The sequence below is a fragment of the Delphinapterus leucas genome, chromosome 11 (genome assembly GCF_059928025.1).
Source record: "Delphinapterus leucas isolate spDelLeu-1000000601 "Yukka" chromosome 11, BTC_Dleu_Yukka2, whole genome shotgun sequence".
NCBI lineage: Eukaryota > Metazoa > Chordata > Mammalia > Artiodactyla > Monodontidae > Delphinapterus > Delphinapterus leucas.
Window position 1 is genome coordinate 19,945,222 of NC_143139.1, and position 20,957 is coordinate 19,966,178.

General features: G+C 38.2%; 1 protein-coding gene across 10 annotated transcripts in view; it reads right to left on the reverse strand.

Moving 5' to 3' along the window:
* SOX5 (SRY-box transcription factor 5) overlaps positions 1 to 20,957 on the reverse strand; it is a 997,502-nt gene that overhangs the window by 859,538 nt on the left and 117,007 nt on the right. For 7 of the 10 annotated variants that reach the window (XM_089919964.1, XM_089919961.1, XM_089919963.1 and 4 more), the window contains exon 2: positions 3,588 to 3,669. The exons of the other annotated variants lie outside the window; for them this stretch is intronic. The gene's annotated coding sequence lies outside the window, so the exon portion shown is untranslated. The remainder of the gene's footprint in view (positions 1 to 3,587; positions 3,670 to 20,957) is intronic. 10 annotated transcript variants of the gene reach the window in all.

Below are 20,957 nucleotides of genomic sequence, written 5' to 3' on the forward strand. Positions count from 1 at the left end.
TACTACAAGACTCAAATTATGTTCATATGCATGAAGCCACGTTTCCAAATCACTATTACAATTTCTATCTTCCACATAGGATGCACTAAAGAATTGCTTTTATGAAGAAAATATCCAAAATAATCTGATAATTCACCTAAATATAATCCTCATTGAAGCTGAACATATTTTATCCTTTTTTTTAGTAAAACTATCATTATCACTATCCAGTAAATGCCTGCAGGAACTTTATAGCAAACATTTTATTCTTTTTCTTTTGCATTCTTTAAATATTTTGTTTTATTATACATTGTTTAAATATGCTCTACATAGAGTAGACCATGTACACACAGCATATTTAGATATGAATACAGGTCAAGAACACCAAAAATGCAAAGCACAGGCCATAGGAATAACATCACCGAACTCACATTGACACCACTTTAGTAGTTTCAGAGCCAGCTGAATTCTTCATAATCTATACCTCTAGTTCAGGTATAACTTCATTTTCTAGCCTATGGTATGATGGTATTAGATTGAACCTCTCCACAAACATGTTCCTGTTCCTCCTTTGTGTTAAGACGTTATTCTGAGTTCTTGTGATTGTACGATCTATGTCTAAGTCTGAACTCCTTTGCTGTGTGGATCCATGCCCCAGCCAGTCTGGTTTGGTTGTTTAAAGGAATAACAGCATTCTCCTCGTTGCACAGGGCTGCATGGAAGAGTCACCTGAGATGAAGTGCAGTACAGCAGAAAGAACGTAACTTTAAAATCACACCATCATTGTGTGGAGTCCCCACAATGGCATTTCAAGGTCTGTGTGACGTTCAAGTTATTGAGCCTCTTTGAACCCTGGTGTTATGGGTTGAATTGTGTCCCATCCCCAAATTCACATGTTGAAGTCCTAACTCCCAGTATCTCAGAGTGTAACATTTAAAATTAGGGTCATTGCAGGTATAATTAGTTATGTTAAGATGAGGTCATTAGTGTGGGCCCTATTCCTATATAACTGGTGTTCTTAGAAAAAAGGGAAACTTGAACATAGAGCAGACACTCAGAGAGGAAAGATAGTGTGAAGAGACACGGAGAAGATGCCATCCACAAGCCAAGGAGAGGGGCCCAGAGCAGATCCTTCCTTCACAGCCCTCAGAAAGAACCAACCCTGCCAATACCTTGATTTCAGACTCCTATCCTACAGAGCTGTGAGACAATACATTTCTATTGTTTAAGCCACCCCATTTGTAGTAGTTTGTTACAGCAGCCCTAGCAAACTAATACACCTGGTTTCCTCCTCAAATGTCAAATCCTTAATATAAAGGATGCAGCGCCATTATAAGGGTTAAAAATCACATCATAGATACTCAAAAGAGGGTAGGCAATATTTTTTATCGTATAAGGTATAATATTTGAAGTATTTTATTTCATTTCCTTGACTCTTGCTTCTTTCTCCATTCAGTCAGCCAAGTTGCTATACTCTACACTCAATTTTCATAAGAAAATTGTTGGCAGAGCAGGGAAGCATGGGGGAAGGAGGAATGTCAATTATTGGTTTTCGAGTTTCAAAAGCCTAAGACGCTCTGAGAAATTAGAATGATTCTCATGCATTGGAAACAGACTTAGAAGAGACCCTCCTATTTATTTACTAAGCTAAGAGCAGATTTAGACACCTCTGAGTGGAGAATAAGGTAGTCAAGGCATGTACGGAAATTAGTGAATCTAGAAGCCAAGTTGGGGGTGGGTGGCTGAAACTTTACCCTCTCCCCACCACCCTAAACTCTTCCTAGTGGGGCTAGAATGACCAGATATTAGACTGCAAGGTTCAACTGAGGCACCTTCATTGAACAGGCATGAAATCCCAAAGTAAAGGGCTAGATCAAAATCCAGATTAAAAAAAAAAAAATCATAAGAACTGGTTGGATGGTTCTAAAAGCCAACCAGAGAATGTAAAGGATCAAAAGGATAGAGGAGAGGAAAAGCATTGTGAAATGGTTCTTGGATTGAGCTGCTGCCCTATGGCAAGTCCCACCTCACCCCAAGCAAGAGGGATGGAAGGGACTATTTTCTCTCTCAAATCTTTAGAGAGGCTTCAAAGGAATAATCTAGACAGGCTGGACTTTGGGAAACCCAATGGACTGCAGACTGGCTCCCACCTTGGAAATCGGGAGGACAAGAGGGTCAGGCTAGGAGCAGCTCTGGAATTTTAGAAGTACCCTCAACCCCTCCTGCCCTTGGAGGTTCATGAGATGCATGTTTTCATGAAGCTGGTGTGGGCCAGGGATGAGAGAGCCAGACTGAAGCCCATGATGACCATTGCGAAGTATTCCTGATACACTAAATAGGAGTTCCTGTGGGATGGATTAGCTGAAAACTAGGAGCTGTGTGGGAAGTGGACAGCTGAAGGAGAAGCCTTGTCCAAGCCAGGAGAGTTGAAGACAAATGGGTCCAGCAAGGGAAGCAACCAAAGTCCCCCCAAAGTGGCCAAGTGACTATCAGTTTTAAACATCTACCAGGCCCAGAAAGCTGGAGCCCGCTTAACATAGTGCCAGTTGATGTAAGAAACAACCCTAAGCCACTCTTTTCCCTTTCCTTCCCACGTTCCAACCCCTAAGGATTTAGCAATAGCAGCTAGGAAATGGGGGAGGAGGTGACAGATAGAGAAAGAAAACAGCACACCCTCTCCCACTGCAATAGCCCAATCCACAAAATGGGCCTCAGAGAGAAGAGGAGAGATGATCTGATATTAAATGCACTTTGAAGCTACAATTATGGTCTGAGATTGGACATTCTAATTTCTGAATGTCTGTGATTTAAAGTGTGGATAGAAATTTTTTTTAATCTAAGGGTAATCCCTATTAGGTATGGAGACTACGTGAGACCTAAATTTCATCCAGAGGCATGGGAATACCCACCCCCATTCCCCAGTTCATTTTAAAGAAACAACAAGAAAAAAAGTAAACGATTTCCTAAGTTGTGCTTGTTCGAAGTACTGTTACAGAGAGAAATCCCAAATATGTTGGTGGGAGATAATGGAGGGTGGAAAGGATTTTCTTTCTTGGATGGAGTCTGGACCTTGGAAACGACCAAGTGATATGTCCAGGTAGATGGACCTGACCAGATTTGCCAAGGACCTCCCACAACAGCATGCCTCGGAAGCAAAAGAACAAGGACCACGTACTTCAGAGTGGCATGCAAGGATCAAAGAGCTTTATGCCACCCCAGAGAGTTTCTTCCAGTTTAGCAGGAGCACACCCTCATGTGCCCAGGAAGTATCTGGAAGAAGCCAAGAGAAGGAGAGAAGACCTTCGAAGGAAGACCAAAGTGTGCCTCAGCAATGGCTCACAAGTACTGACAAAGGATGAGAGGACAAACATGACTCATAGAGAGATGACAGCCTAGGAGCAGATATGTCACCCCTCACCCTCAAAACCTTACCTAGAATTAGGATGCAACCTCAAATTGAGTCCACATGGTTAAATGAAGGGTTAAAATATAATTTAGATTTAACTATAGAAGAATAAATAGAATTTAGATTTAACTATAGAAGAATAGATTTAACTATAGAAATGTGCAAGTTACATTTCTTGCACACTCAGTGTGTAGACACATACCTGCCACATGTGGGGAAGCTTGTCCAAGACTTCCAAGGATCCTCTTAAAGTGTGTCTTTACACTGTGAACTGATTAACAAGCCTAGAAGAGAATTAGAGCTAAGTCACTTAGAGGCAGATTCACGGTGTGAGGAAGTTGACTCTCAAATCTTAGCTGTTTGGGGAAATGCCAGAAGATTGTGATAAACTGAACCTGACAGAATACACAACATCCACTACCACAGAACTCTTAAATTCCATCTAGAAAGTTACAGAAGCATCAGCAGAAGGAAAGAAAATAAAATGAATCGGCTTGTTTGGTTTGATTTTGAAAATCAAATGCTCCAAATCCCAGAAGAAAACATAGAAAAGAGTAGGCATAGTAGGGAACTTAAGGTTCCTATCCTAAAAACTTGGAATTTTTAAAAGCATCAAACCTGTTTCTAACGAGAGAAGACAAAGAAATCCAAGTAAGGGAATAGATTGTGACAGGGGTGCTACTTTAGAGAGACTATTCAAGGAAAAATCCTCTCCAATAAGGTGACTTATGAGCAGAGAGGAGGATAAAGAGAGTAAGCCAGATGGAGGAACTTTCCAGGCCAAGGGAATAGCAAGCACAAAGGTCCTGTGGTGAGAGCCTGCTGAGCATGTGCAGGAACAGCAAAAAGGCCACTGTGGCTGCAGCATGATATGTCAGGGGGAGACAAGTAGGACATGAATGATGTTGGAAAAGGCCAAGGAAAGGCTCTGAATATTAAACTAGAAGCCATTAGAAGGTTGTGTTTTTCTTTAATCAAATATTTTAGTTTGACATCATTGTAGATTTTCATGCATTTGTCAGAAGTAATACAGAGAAATCCCCTGTATCTTTTACCCTGTTTCCCCCAATGGTAACATCTTGCAAAGTTATAGTACAATATCAAAACCAAGATATTGACATTTAGAGTTAAGATACAGAACATTTCCATCACCATAAGAGTCCCTCAGTTTGCCTTTTTATAGCCCTCCCATCCTATCTCCTTCTTAAACCCTGGAAACCACTAATGTACAAATTCTATAATTTTGTTATTTCAAGAATATTATACAAACAAAATTATATGAGCAACACAGTTCTCTGGACATTCATCCAGGTTGGTGTGTGTATCAATAGTTCGTTCAGTCATATTGCTGAATAGTGTTCTATGGTCTGGATCATTTAACTATTCGCTCATTGAAGGGCACTGCTTTCTTTCTAGTTTGAGGTTATTATAAGTAAAGCTGCTATAAACATTTGTATACATGTTTTTGTGTGAGCATAAGTTTTCCTTTCTCTGAGATAAATGCCCAGGAGAGCAATTGCTGGGTTTTATGGTGGTTGTATGTAAAGTTTTCTTTAAAAACCTGTCAAACTGTTTTGCAAAATGGTTGTACCATTTTACAACCCCATTAGCAATGCATGAGTGAGCCAGTTTCTGCAATCCTTGCCAGCATTTAGTGTTGTCACTATTTCTTATTGTAGCCCATTCTGCTTTTCTCTAATGGTTAATGATGTCAAACATCTTTTCATGTGCTTAGATGATATCTGTATATATCCTTTCCCATGAAATGTTTCTTCATGCTTTTTGTTTATTTTCTGATTGGATTGTTTCATTTTTTATTTTAGAGTTTTGAAAGATTACACTCTTAATACCAATCCTTAATACAAGTCCAAATATATAGTTTGCAAATATTTTCTCCCAGTCTGTAGCTTGTCTTTTCATCTTCTTAACAGGGTCTTTCATGGAGCAAAAGTTTTCAATTTTGCTCAAGTCTGATTTATCAATTTTTTATTTTATGAATCATGCTTTTGATATAAAGTCTAACAATGCTTTGCCTAGCCCTGGGTCCTGAAGATTTTCCTTTTTTTCTTTTTTTAACATCTTTATTGGAGTATAATTGCTTTACAATGGTTTCTGCTTTATAACAAGATTTTCCATTTTTTTCATAAAAATTTTATTTTTAAATTTTACATCTAAGTTCTCTATACACTTTGAGTTAATTTTTGTATAAGTTGTAAGACTTAGGTCAAGGTTCATTTTTTTGTTTATGGATGTTCAACTGCTCCAGTGCCATTTGTTGAGAAGGCTATGTCTCCTCCATTGAATTGGTTTTGCACCTTTGTCAAAAATCAGTTTACATCTGTGTGGGCCAATTTCTGGGTTCTCCGTTGTATTCTACTGATATATATTTGTATCCCTCTGCCAAGATCACATAGTCTTGATTACGGTAGCTATAAGATAAATCCTGAAATTGGGTATATTAATTCTTCCCACTTCATTCTTCTATTTAAAAATTCTTCTAACTATTCTGATTCATTTGCCTTTCTATAAAATTTTTAGAATAATGTGGTCTACATCTACAAAAAAATCTTGCTGGAATTTTGATAGAAATTGTGTTAAACTTGTGTATCAGTTTAGAGAGAACTGATATGTTTGTTATGGTGAGTCTTCCAATCCATTATTTAGATTTTCCATCAGTACTGTGTGGCTTTCAGCATACAAGTCCTACACATGTTTTGTTAGATTTATACCTAAGCATTTAAATTTTTGAGTGATTATAAATGGTACTGTGTTTTAATCTTTGGTGTTCAGTTGTTCACTGTTATTATATAGGAATATAGTTGATTTTTGTATATTTATCTTATATCCTACTACTTTGCTGAGCTCACCTATTAATCTTGGAAGGGTTTTTTTTTTAAGTTCCCTGGGATTTTCTACATAAACAATCATGTCACCTGCAAATAGGGACAGTTTTATTTCTTCGATTCTGATCTCTATGCTTTTAATTTCCTTCTCTTGTCTTTTTGTACTGGCTGGAAATTCTAGCACGATATTAAATAAAATTGGTGAGTGCAAACATTCTTGACCTTGTTCCTGATCTGAAGAGAACTAATTGTCTTTCATCATTAAGAGTAATGTTGTTACAGAATTTATGCAGTTTTTTTCAGATGCTTTATATCAAGTTGAGGAAGTTCTCTGTTCTTATTTTTCTGAGAATTTTTATCCTAAATGGGTGTTGAATTTTGTCAAGTGCTTTTTCGGCATGAATTGATAGGATCATGTGATATTTCTTCTTTAGCCTGTTAACATGGTGAATTGTGCAACAGTTTTGCAAGTACTGAACGAACCTTGATCCCTGGAATAAACCCTACTTGGTCATGGAATATATGTTATTTTATATATTGCTGAATTCTATTTGCTAATATTTTGTTAAGGATCTTTGTGTCTGTGTTCATGAGGGATATTTATCTCTAGTTTTCTTTTCTGTACTTTATCAGGTTTTGGTATCTGGCTAACACCACTTTCATAAAATGAATGGGTTCCTGAAAATGATTGTGTAGAACTGACGTTACTTCTTTAAATGTTTGTTAGAATTCTCTAGTGAAGCCATCTGGGAGTGGAGTGGTTTTTTTTTTGAAATGTTAACATTGTTCAATTTCCTTAATAGTTATAGGGCTATTCAAATTATCTATTTAATAGTGAGTGAGTTGTGGTAGTTTGTGTCATTTGAGGAGTTGGTCCATTTCATCTAAGTTGTCATTTATGTGTGTAGAATTGTTTCTAGTATCCCCGATTATCCCTTTAATGTCTGCAGGATCTGCAGTGATACACTTTTTTTCATTCTTCACACTGGTAATCTGTGTCTTATCTGTTTTTTCTTTGTCAGTCTTGCTAGAGGTTCGTCTACTTTATCACTCTTTTCAAATAACTAGGCTTTTTTTGTTGATTATTTTTCTGTTTTCAATTTTATTAACTTTTGTTCTTAACATTATTTCCTTCCTTCTGCTTGCTTTGGGTATATTCAGTTCTTCTTTTTCTAGATTCTTGAAGTGTGAGGTAAGATTATTGATTAGAGACTTTTACTTTTTTCTAATGTATGCATTTAATGCTACAAACATGCCTCTCAGCACTTCTTTACTTGTGACCCACAAATTTTGATGTTGTATTTTTTATTTTCATTCCGTTCAATGTATTTTTTATGTTCCTTGAGACTTCTTTTGTGACCCATACACATATATAATGTATGTTACTGAATTTCCAAGTGTTCAGAGATTTACATGTTATCCATTGTTGATTTCTAATTTGATTCCATGGTAGTCAAAGAATACATTCTTTATGATTTTAATTCTTTCAAATTTGTTGAGATTTGCTTTCTGACCCAGGATATGGTCTATCATGTTATATGTTCCATGGTTACATTAAAAGAATATGTGTTCTGTTGCTGTGGGGTGGAGTGTTCTGTGAGTGCCAATTAGAGTCTGTTGGTTACTGATGTTAGGTTTTCTATATTCTTGCTGATTTTCTATCTAGTTTTCTATCAATTGATGAGGTAGGGGTGTTGAAGTCTTCAACTATATTTATAAATGTGTCTTTCTTTTTCAAATATTTCATTTTTTGCAACTCAGTAATTTAGTGTACACACATTTAGTATTGCTATGTCTTTTTGATGGAGCAACTCTTTTATCATTATATAATATCCTCCTCTGTCACTAGTAATTTTCTTTGCTCCAAAGTCTACTGTATCTGATATTAATACAGCAACCCCTGTTTACTTTTTATTAATGTTTGCCTGATACATTTTTATCCATTCTTTACTTTCAACCTGCCAACATCATTATATTCAAAGAGAATTTATAAAGATACAGCATTGTAGTTGGGTGCTATTTTTTAATACACTCTAACAATCTGTCTTTTAATTGCTGTATTTAGACCATTTACATCTAATGTAATTATTCATATGTTAGGCTTGAAGCGAGTAATTTTATTTTTTGTTGTCTGTTTTTCATTTCTCTGTTTTCTTTTTCTTCCCTTCCCTCAACATTTTTTATAATTCAATTTTGATTTATCTGTAATGTCTCTTTGTACAGCTTTTTTAGTGGTTGCTTTAGGTATGACATCAAATTACATAATTTATCACAGTCCAATGGTGTCATCATATTATCAGTTTGAATGAAAGGTGTCATGAATCATGTCCTACTGAATATTTCTGCAAAAATGTGGGATTTGGTAAATCTAAACATCAGAATAAATGTAGCTATGTGAGATACTGTCCTGTTTCCTCCCCAAATGCTCCTGTTTCTCCCCACTTAGAACTACATACACATTCATGCCGCCACTAAAACGATAACCGATATGTGAATTGGAATTAGACAGGGGGAAAACAACACATCACTCATTTGAAACACCAATATTTCTGTCATTTGATGTATACTTTTTTGGATAGACAACTTTAAAGAGAATGTTTTCTAATACATTAAAGTGAATAGAAATCTGAAAACTTTTTGAAGTCTGAACAAAATTTTCCTCTTATTTCACTTATCAAGAATGTGGACTAACAACCATTCATAATCTGTTACAATTTTCAGTAGGCTTAACAATTACCTAGGCTCTTGTTCACCTTTTATAGAAAATTCATTTCAGAGAGATGAAATTAACTCGCACATGGTCATGAGTGAGTCAGTGACAGAGTTGAGCCTAGAACTGAGGTCTGAGGACACTGAACCACACATTCAGGAATAAAAATATTAATTTTTATCTGTAGTATATGAACAGTCTGCTTGGGAATGCAGTTATGCTTCATTTCCTTAAGGAAGGCAAAAAAAGAACATGGCAGATGGAATATCATCACTCATCTACATTGGAATTTAACCAAGACTCTGGGGTTTAAATGCACCCACGTGCCAAAAGTAGCAACTGGTAGCAAATAAATGGCCCAACCATGGATATTATTGCAGGCACTGGCCCACAAGAAGTTCTCAACATGAAATTGTAAAAGCTAGCATGTCCTTTTCCATTGTGTATCAGTGAGTTTTTTCCCACCTAACCATGCTATCACAGAGGGACAAATTTGAAGGACACTGACATATTTCCCACATTATGCAGTTTTTATTCACTTTAGATGTAAAAATCCTTGAGCATATACAAAAGGGACAGTCCTCAATTCCCAAATATTTTTTATACTCCCCAATTTATTTTATGAAAGATCAAACCTCTAGTTTGTAGCTCTTAGTGACAGATTTCCTCTTTTAGTCATAAAATCTTCTATGATCCAAACTTTGGAAAAAATTCTTGCTCTACATCTCCCATTTATATTCACAGTCAGCTACTATAATTAAATAATAGAGTTTCGTTTACTTGGGCTCAAATTCATGAAATTTTTTTATTTCTACTCATCTCTTTTCTCTGAAACGTCTCCCAGTATTATTATTATCCTTGAGCACACAAACACACAGATCTGTGAATCTATGATGAGGTCTTCCTATTTTTTTAGAATAGATTTTTGCTTTGCTTAAATGTCTAAATTGCCTCCACTTAGATGCTATCTAAATAGGAACAAATACCTGATCCCACCGAGAAAAAAAAAATCATCTTTTAACAGCTGAACTCCTAGCCAAATATATGTATTATGTTTACTCCAGGGAAAAACTTGGTTCACGAGCTGACTTGGGTGTTCCTTGACCTGACGCCAGCAGATGGTGAATGTGCTAATGGTCTGCACCAAAGTGAGAACTCAAATTCCCTTCCATTCAAGCCCAGCGGACTGGCCAAATGATAAAGCACCGTTCAGCATCACGTACGGAGCCAGCCATCAGCCCTCCTCCCAACCAGTGGTGCCACATGTGCTGAGGAGCAGGACAAGAAGAACTGAAGGTGCTAAACACTCCAACAGGGAAGTATTTGAATCAGAAAGAAAAACTAAGCTATACAGCTGCCACTGTGTCTAACTCTTTAACCAGACAGAACTTCCGCACGCCTAGACTTTTTTTCACAAGAGGAGAGGAAACTTGCAGAATTTGTATTCACACGTCCAATGTTGTGCTCTCACCACATGCCTATGAAACTCCCTTGTCAACAGAGCTTTTACCCTTGCCTTTTTCTCTTTTTCAGGATTTCTACTCCAAATCCCCAGCACTCTTAGAGCAGTGATCTCAGAGGCATTTCTATAGTTGATGCAAATTGTTTCTTTGTTTACCTCCTGGAGATGGGGTAGGAAAGGGAAAGGAGTGTAAAAGCTCCAGAGTGGCAGCTAAAACCAAACCAGCTAAAGAAAGCTCATAACATTTTCCACTAGTTTGCTGTGTAAATGCCCCCTGCTAATTTTGAAAAGCCTTTGTGATTTTTAAGATGAAAAAGTTAAATGGGTCAACCCCTATGCTAATGTTCACGGACTAAAGGTGAAGTTATACTTTTACCAGTGAAAACTCAGTAGGTGAACAGACCAAATACGTTCAATATAGACAGACTATGAACTGTTAATAGAAAAACAACCTATAAATACATTTTTCATTGTTAATAGGCCACATTTCTACATAAGAGGACTTGTTTTCCTTTCCAGCCACAGTACCATCAAGGATCAAACATATACTATAAAATAACTGACATCTAGTTTGGATAAGATAACACATAATACTTTAATGCTTTTTGCAACACAAAGACATTGTTCCTGATTAGAAGCAAAATTCTGAGAATATACTAAATTCTAAATTCTGAAAACAGAGAGTAATCCCGAATTATCCCTTCGGCTCATATATTAAAGGCTGAATGGATAAAGACAGAGGAACTACATGCCAATCTGTGGATTAGGCTGGTAAGCTTTGTTTCAGCCTACAGCTCTTAGCCCAAACTGAAAGTCCAGAGTGAAAACAGCATTCAGGCCTCCTCTATGAATAAGACGAAACTCCTGGTTCTGATATTAGTGTCATAAGCAGGTCAACCCAACTCTGAACACTCAGTCAAACTAAATAACTCTGTTGTTGAGCAATATCTGTAACCTACTTTGTCAGATGATGGGTAAAAAAACAAAGTCATTAAAACATATTAATAAAGAAGCTGTGATCTAACTACTTCAAAGACAGCAGAAGATTTGACCTGAGTAGAAAATAATACTTAAAGTATTCAGAGGAAAGAGAAAAAAAGAACCTCAGACTGGCCTGGTCACCAAAAGGCTTCATAGACATAGTATTGAGCTGAGTTTTGAGGAACAGGAAAGATCTGGAAAGTTGGAGGGAAGAACAGACAATATTCTAGGCATGGATCTAGAAAAATATGGGGGATATGGGTTGCTAGAGCCCAGGACACTCTGACCTATAACAGAGGGCTTGGGAGGAGGAGCCATGGAAAGACGGCTTAATAAAAAACTCAGTGCAGGTGACAGCTCTTAAGGGCAAGTTTAATCATACTTCACAGAAGTTGGTTTTCACTGAGCTCGTCTAGAGGTACAAGGGGATAACATTAGGTTGCTCATGTAATCCACACTCAGCGAAATTTTAAAAATAATAAAAATCAGTGGGATTTTTGGAAAGATTTTTACCAGCAAATCACACCTCTTTGGATACATTATATCAGATTGGGTTTTTTCCTCTTTTCTTTTCTTTTTTTTTTTTTAAATTTATGTCATTTATTCTTTTATTTTTGGCTGCATTGGGTCTTCATTGCTGTGCACGGGCTTTCTCTGGTTGCAGTAAGCGGGGGCCACTCCTAGCTGCAGCGCGCAGGCCTCTCACTGCGGTGGCTTCTCCTGTTGCAGAGCATGGGCTCTAGGCACACAGGCTTCAGTAGTTGTGGCTCGCAGGCCTCAGCAGCTGTGGCACACGGGCTTAGTTGCTTCCCAGCATGTGGGATCTTCCCGGACCAGGGCTCGAACCCACGTCCCCTGAATTGACAGGCGGATTCTTAACCACTGCACCACCAGGGAAGCCCTCCTTTTTCTTACTCCAACAGTAATTGCTCATTATTTTACTCACATGCTACAGCCAAACAAATGAACATACAAATGAACAAATAAGCCCTAAGGCATAATGTAACAGATAATGTGGTTTTCTCCTCAATATCCCTTCCTCAGCATGTAAGAGCAGTGCAGTATGAAGGATTGAGCCCAACTTCTGCAGCGGGTCCTGCAAATTTAAGGCAATCATGGTAATCCCATCCTCCTTTCCATTGATGGCTTGGTGAACCCACGCCTATACTAGTCTATGAATGGCATTCCCCTGGAAACATGGTTTGAATCCAGGAATGGACATATGACACAAGGTGGGGCAGTGAAACACAAGTGACATTTGCTTCTGGGAAAACATTTCCTCACTTTTAAGAGAGAACCACTGAAAGAGATGGTCACTTTCTCAAACTCTATGGTTGTCAGAGCTGGAACTGCAGATGCAATTGGCTTTGAAAATAAAGCTGACGTACAGAGGAGGTCAGGCAATTGCAGAGATAAGATGCTAAAAGCAATGGACAAATTCAACCCAATAATCTGCCCTACCTCTAATGTCTATGTGAGATACCATCTTTCTTATTATTAAATTTCGTTGGGCTTTTTTTTTAAAACTACCCTAATTTCTTTAAAAATACTCCATGACACTTGTGCATCATTCACAAATGGCTGTGATCCAATAATATATCTAATTTCATGGCCCTCTGGTTAGTTTTAGAGCCTCCAGAAGACTTGAAAAAGTGGAAGCAGGCCAGGTAAATAGGAGGAAGGGAGGTTCTGTATGTATCTGAAAGCACAAATCCAGGTGATCCATTTCAGATGGGCAGAACACCATCCTCTGAAAAGATGGAGTAGTTAGTTGTCAGAGTCACCAAGATTGGTCCAGGCATTCTTATCAAATGAGGGCACAAGAAAATTATACATAACCAAGGTTCTAATAAACCCCAAAACTTTAGATTTTACAACTCCACCCTTCCTCTTTCCTCCTACACAGTTGCTAAGAGTAGGGGCATTTTATTCCCTGGTCATATTAGTGAAGAGTTCCTTATGATGAGGCCCAGCCCGTAAAGGGTTTTCTGAACAAGCGAATGTTATAAACTCTGTAACTTTCTATATTTCATTGCCAAACAATGTTGTGGGCTGCAGTTTCCAGGACTACAATTAACCGTTTAAGCCAACTATGATATGGGCTATATTAGCTCAGCAAAATGATCATGTTTACTCCCTTATTTTTTTCACTCCCTCACTTAAAAAATAATTTTAAATGCTTAACTACAGAAATATATAAGTAATATAATGTATATGACAACTTCCGAGAAAATTACAGCAGCAGATAAATATTGGTAAATGGTGATCAAGATGAAGCAATTAAGCTAAAATAATGAAAGCAGAACTCTATGTATAGGAGGCTGCAGAAACAGTAACTTGTAGCAGATTTGATCACCACTACCCAAAGGAGAGCCAAATACGAATACAAACTTGTGAAAGAAGACTCTGCCCAAAGTATTAAGCCAAAGAAATAATAAGATCAGAAACATTTTAAATGTATATGTTGTGATTGGTAGCTAGAAGATGATACTCTTCCAAGGTTGAAATATGGCTCTCTAAAAATATTAGTAAAACTTCTGATAGACCTCACATATATTCTAAGTGCATAAAATAGCACTGTCTGTTTAGGCCTATAAATAATGACCAAATCAGTAGAAATGAACATACCTAGTGCTCAAAACACAAGACTGCTTAGAGAAGTAGATGGGGGCAGTATATGTACAAAATGCAGAACATCTTGACACACCAGATAGCAAGGAAGCTATCAAAGATGACAACAGTTATGTCAAAAGTACTCAGAAGCCAGTTCGAAGTGGTTTCCGTTGGTCAAAAATGAGACAATCTGAGTTTCAAAAAGGGTGAGAATTGCAATTGATCAAGCTCATCAAATATGCTTAAATTCTTGAGTTCACGATGATATTTAAAAGAAATTACTCGGTTACCTTCTGAGGATGACAGAAAGCTGTTCCACCTAAGTAGTAAACCATTCCCCACCTTCAGGTCAAACACACTCCTGTTCTCTTCTCGTTTGCTACCCCCAAAAAGTTAAATAAGATACAAACGTTTATTGTTGCTAAACACCTATTAGCTCCAAATATTCTGCCTTGTTTACAAAGATGATGGGGCAGAGAATTCCCTGGCAGTCCAGTGGTTAAGACTCCATGCTTCCAATGCAGAGGGTGCAGGTTCGATCCCTGATTGGGGAACTAAGATTCCACATGCCCTGTGGCGCGGCCAAAAATAAAATAAAATAAAAATAAAAATAATACAAATGAATCTAATTATAAAACAAAAAAGACTCACAGACATAGAAAAAAACTTATTAAAAAAAAGATAACGGGGCATTCATCATACTAAAGTGTTCTCTCTTTTCTTTGTAGATCCTATCAGAATGAGAGGAAGAATGTACTGATTCCAAGGTTTCTTTCTTTCGCAAATCAAATAACGCCATTTCCAACCTAAGAAACTGTTAGCTGCATTTTATGCCACCAACCCTCATCAAACCTGGACAAAGGGCATTCTTCTATAATGTTTATCATTATTGCAGGTTGGTCACAGCTACAATTTAAAAGCTCACTATAATCCTAACTGCAAAGGTTGACTGCACAGTGACCTTAGTCAAGGTAAAACCTGTCCCATCAAACCCAAGAATAATAAGGTCTATGGAAGTCTAGACAAATGGGTGCATCAACGAATAGGGGCAAAATGTATATTGCTTTTAATGAAAATCATTCATTACACTCCTTGCTGTAAGTTTCACCCACACATCAAGAGTGGCATTTCATATTTCAAAGGTATTCTCGAAAAGTGGAATATATAAATACTGGATGTGATCAGTGTACAGTATTGATCAATATCTAGTTCTCCTCTATACTTTCCATCCCGATGACATTAGGAATGACTATATGATTAGTTCTAGCAAAGAAATATGAGAAGTGATGTTTATCATTCTGGAATAAGGCATTTAATTGGCAGTGCTCAACTCTTCAGTCCTCCCTGGCCTGAGAGTTCATGCAAGCAGGTATATATAAAGGTGTCATAAAACTGAAGTGTCAAAAGCTAAGCCAGCATATGGTAGATAACTGACCTGCAGAATCACCTAAAATCATAACAGATCTTGTAAATGAGATTTTAGGGTTGTTTATAACAGCAGCATAACTTATTCTAACCCAAATGGTGTGCTAGAATTCTGCATCTATCCTAAATAGCCTTTTCAGGGGAATCTAATAAAAATTACCCACATACAATGATTTATTGAAGCCAAGCAAATTAGCTGAATTGTAAAAACGTAAGGATTTAAAATTAATATTTTCAGGACTGTGAATTGTTTGAAAATGTTACCTATATTTTATGAATTTATTCTAAGTTTTCTCTACTGAACAGAGAATGGCAGGAATATAACGGGCAGTAGCCACTCTGAGCCTAGTTCTACCTTAGGAACTACAGAAGAACATATGGTAAAGAGCGGTTGTTGATGACATTTTATAAAGTGTCTCACGTCTCAACTGATTCTGAAATAAACTGATAAGGCTTACATTTTCTTGACCTCCTAATCCTTGGAACCAAAAGTACTTGGTAAATGAAATTTTTCTTTCATGATTTCCTCAAATCTACTCGTTCTGATTAATCTAGTATATACTACTGAAGAGCATTAAAACTACAAAAAGTCCACTGTGAGATTTCAGTAAGGCTCAGTCCAAGACTTTTGTGTGATGCTTTCCCTAGGTGGGAGTACTAGAGAACTTTTAATATGGAACTCTGTATCTTTGGTTATACAGAGAGCATTTCATATAACAAGCAGGGTGTAAAAATCGTGCAACATTCTCAGGAAATATAATCGCCTTTTACCCAAAGCCTCAGCAATCAACAGTTTGAAATACCATTCTCCCACTGAACACACAGGTATTTACCTGGGTCATGAACCAAAATGGCAACTGTCCCAAATATTTCTATTCATTTGATGGGTGCCATAGAAGCTTAAATGGACATCGTGGTGATAGCAATGGACAGACCATTGATTTGAGGATGACTGAGGACTAATGGACTCACTTCCTCAGCCACAAAGGTGTCCTAAGAGGTCTGCTAGCCCAAAATGACCTGGTGGCTTTTGAGAGGCCTAGGTACCACCTGACACTACACAATAATGATAGAGCTGCATGGAAAGTGGAGATAAGGGCCCCAGCAAGAATCTTGGCCAGGAAAATTCACAACATTTCATTAAAAAAAAAAAGACAGTGGGCAATAATTATACACTTTAATTGTTCATTTGGGTTCCACAAAGAGCTAAAAAAAATATATACGATCACCAGCCACCGATCTGCTACCTGTGGCAGCTAAAAAACATTATAGTGGAATTTCAGGGGCATGGAGTGAAATGAACATCTCCAAATTGTTTAGAAAAGGATCTTCAGTCTAAGGAGAACTGACAGCACAACTTTAAGAATAGATAAAGGACAGCCTCAAGGATCTGTCTTGCTTCCTTACTTTTTTAAAGTAATACCTTCATTTGCATAGTAATAACCCAATTATTGTAAGATTAGGTGAAAGGAATCTCATTATTGCTATTTCCACAAAACAGTCAATATTGTATTCAATATCTTTTAATGTTACACACCTTAAAACATAATTATTTCAATATACCCTCATTCATCTTGAATGTAATTTTCTTTTTTAAAAACCTTGCCATAATTGTTGGGTTTTACGGAATATATTAGTGTTTAAACAAGCACTTTTCCCCTCAGGCTGCTATGAGAACAAGCAGAAGCAACCAATAGCTTGGGAGTATCCCTGCCTCCCCCGCCCAACCCCACCCCACCCCACCCCCTGTCACCCCAACCAAGAGTACACCCACCAAAAGGCCAAAGCCACAAACACTGCTATCGAAAATCTACTGTAACAACCTCCGCACTCTTTCCAACACCGTAGTTTCCCCCTTTCTCTTTCACTTCATACGCCACAAAAGATGCTTCCATAATGAATTTTGGTCTTAAGGAAACTTTGAAAGTGTTAGCAAATACATTCTGTTAAATTTCAAATTGTATGATCTGGGCTCTTTTTTGTGTGTTTTTCTTTCCAGAACACATTGTAGCACCCACCCCCTCCAAAAAAAACCCCCACATCCGAGACAGCTGACATACTGGGGCGACCATCTGCCTGCCATAGGTTTACCTGCCATAGGCTTTTACGGTTTCAGTGACAAGATAATCAGTACAATAAGTGGCTGGTTATTAGATTAATGGTGGAAACAAAGCAAGGAAAATAGAGGAAAGAGAGAGGACTGTGTACATTAGGAGACTACAGAGCCATACATGCTATTACTTCAAAATGATATCAAAATTAATGTACAGTGAAAATAGCAGTTAGATTTTGTCAAGAGAGGAAATCATATCCAAGGGCTGTGGTTTGGAATCTGGAGTTAACACTCCTTGACTGTGGCCCTACCGATGACATATTCTTCAGGATGTTAATCTCTCTGTACTTTGTGAATGAACACTTGTTATTCATGAGTATAACAACTAGTCCACAGAAACAAGCACTATATTCCTTGTCAATACCAACCAGGTTTTCTCAAGATGTAAACTTCAGCAACCATGAACATATGCATGGGTATGTCCTATATGTTCTGATACGCAGAAGCTCAACAGGCTGACGTGCTCTTGAAAGCTCACCTAACCACAACCTTACCACCACACATCCAGGCCAGCAAACCACACCCCCTCTTCCCATTCTCCATCTCTGAAAGAAAGAGCAAGGCTGGCCAAACACCCTCCCGCATGTTTAATGAAGTTTAACTGCATTTTGTCATTTTTTACAACGATGGGGAAACCACCATTCTTTAAAAGGAGTTTGGTTGCTGTAGACAAGTTTTCCCCTCCAAGAGAAAATGTAAAATCACATTTCTGACTGAGTAAAGCTTTACTGGAATTAGGTTGTGTGGCTGATCTCTTTCAAGTCACTGGACTGCTCCTCAGAAACTACTCATAACAACAAGGACATGAGTCAGACAGACATTTACTGCACACCCACCCACCTACCCCGCCACCTCAGAGAAGAATAAACTCACAGGGCACATTCTGAGTCAAGATCACCAGTCTCAGCTTGTGGCTAAGGTAGAACCAGAATTCAGGTCTGTACATTCCCATTCCAGAGCTCTCTCCATGTCCTCTCCCACGTCACTGAAATTCCAGACTTCTGGGAAGAACGGCAGCTACACTGCATTGACTGAATGCAGTTATGTCTTGATCCCTCAGCAAGCAGCACCACCAATAGATGGTCAATCAAGAAACCAAAGAGCGGGCTTCACTGGTGGCGCAGTGGCTGAGAGTCCGCCTGCCGATGCAGGGGACGCGGGTTCGTGCCCCGGTCCGGGAGGACCCCCCGTGAGCCATGGCCACTGAGCCTGCACGTCCGGAGCCTGTGCTCCGCGGTGGGAGAGGCCACAGCGGTGAGAGGCCCGCGTACCGCAAAAAAAAAAAGAAAAGAGCAATAATTAAAGTCATCATTACATACTAGGTATAAGACAATGTACTACTGTTTTATATGAAATATCAGAACCTCCATTTACTGTTTAAAAGCTGAGGTCTAAAGGGTGTAGAAAAGTGCTCAAGATCACAACATAATGAGTTCCAGAGTCAGGAATCAGACCACTCAAAACCTGGTCCATCTTAAAGGGAAAGCAGGTAAGTTGCTGTCATGAAAACAAAGTTTACATGGACAATCTACTTTGCTTTTGGCCCAGACTTTCATAACCTGTCGTTACTGAATACTCCAGACACCCTTCCACAGGGCAGAGAGACTGTACAGGATGAGGGCGACCCCAGACCATTCAGTCTCAGGCCACCTTAGCTTTGGGCGTGATATTCTCTTTTTCTGTAATGCCTCCCCTTCTACTGCCTTTATCCCTCATGATTTATTTACTAAACTCTTATTCATGCCTCAAAATCTTGATTACTCAGTACCTCTGCTGTGAAGCCCTGTTCTACTCCCCAGCACCTTCTGGGAGAGTCTGCTACTTCTGAACATTTAAATTCTATATTCAATTATTGGATGTAATTTTTAGTTTAAATGCCAACTCCCTTGAGGAAGGCTCCTTGAGGACTGGGTTCATTAATTCAACTTGGTATCCACAGTACCTATTAGCAATACACCTGAAACAGAGGTGTTGTTTTATAAATATTCAACTAAAGATTATTAGTTATTGAACTAAAGATACCTGTCAAAATTGACTTATAGCAACTATCACATTCTATCTTGCATGACAAATTTCTACTTAGGCCTTTTCTATACAAGAAATAGCTCATGTCTTGTTCCCCTCACCACACCAGGAGTACCTTATACATAACAGGTGTTCCAGAAATGTTTGTAGATTTGAATTGCTTACAGGATTAAAAAAAGGGGGGGTGGGGAGGGAGGGCAAATAACTAAAATCTTATAGACTGCTTTAAATCTAGTTGAGGATAATAGCAAATTTTTCCCTTCCTGAGCCACCTTCAAAGAATGGGATTTTATCACATGAGGGTGTAGAATAAGTGCACTTAAAAACTCAATGACTGAGTCCATGGCTAAAATGCTACTTTTCATGAGGATTAATTGAGTGCAATCTTTTATCTGTTTCTATTCAGCATATGTACTATATATCTGCTATGCATCCGAGGACAGCTGCCATTCTATTTACAGCATTATCTAAAAATGGCAACATTAAATCCATCTTCCATCTCTTTGAGATCTTTTTCAACCACAGAATCATCTCAGATGTTCTGCTTTTAGAGCAAAATATATGAGGTGTGAATGTGTGTAACAGTAAAAGACTAACAGGCAGAAATCCACGATGGTGGAATTATCCACAGGGGGTTGATACAACTTTCCTCCTTCTCCTATCTCAAGAAAAGCTAGGGCAGGGAAACATCAGGGAGCAAATTTAAAAAGTAGAAAACCCTGCCCTTACACCCCTATCAGGAGTCAGGGAGCCTAAATATTGATTTTTTTCAGGGCTTTGCTGCTGACTAGAGATTTTGAACACAGGCTGAAAAACAAACAGCAGAGCTGTGTGCTGATAAATTTTTTTTTTTTTTGAGAAAGTTAAAATTAACCTTTCAGCTATTGTGTGTGTGCGGGGCGGGGGGGGAAGCTGTGACAACGCTAATTATTTATTGTAACTCTCCATATCACACAACTCAACACAAATCCTCTGTTAACTTCACTGACAGCTCTTCTCAGAAGAGGCAAATACCTGCTTTTACACAGGAACGTAGAGTACTGACCGTCCTGACCAAGCTGAACAGCATGGGAAAGCTTAAATTCTTTTAATTTCTCTTTTACTGAATATTTCCAAGACATGGACTCTTCTGTCTTTTCCAAGTCCATTTTTAAAATCAATGTGGCAACTATACATGACAGGACAGGAAAGCAATCCTTTAGTGGTAAGGAGCAAGTAGACTTGGGAAAAAAGTAAAAGTTTATTTAAATCCTTCCTTTAAGAAGCTAACTTGCTCATAATGCCATTGGTCTTACAAGTATCAAAGCCATCATTCTAACCGTCTTTTGCAACTTGGAAGCAGTACAGTGAACTGGTTAATAGTGTGGGGTGGTGGAGCCAGACCGCCTGGGTTCAAATAC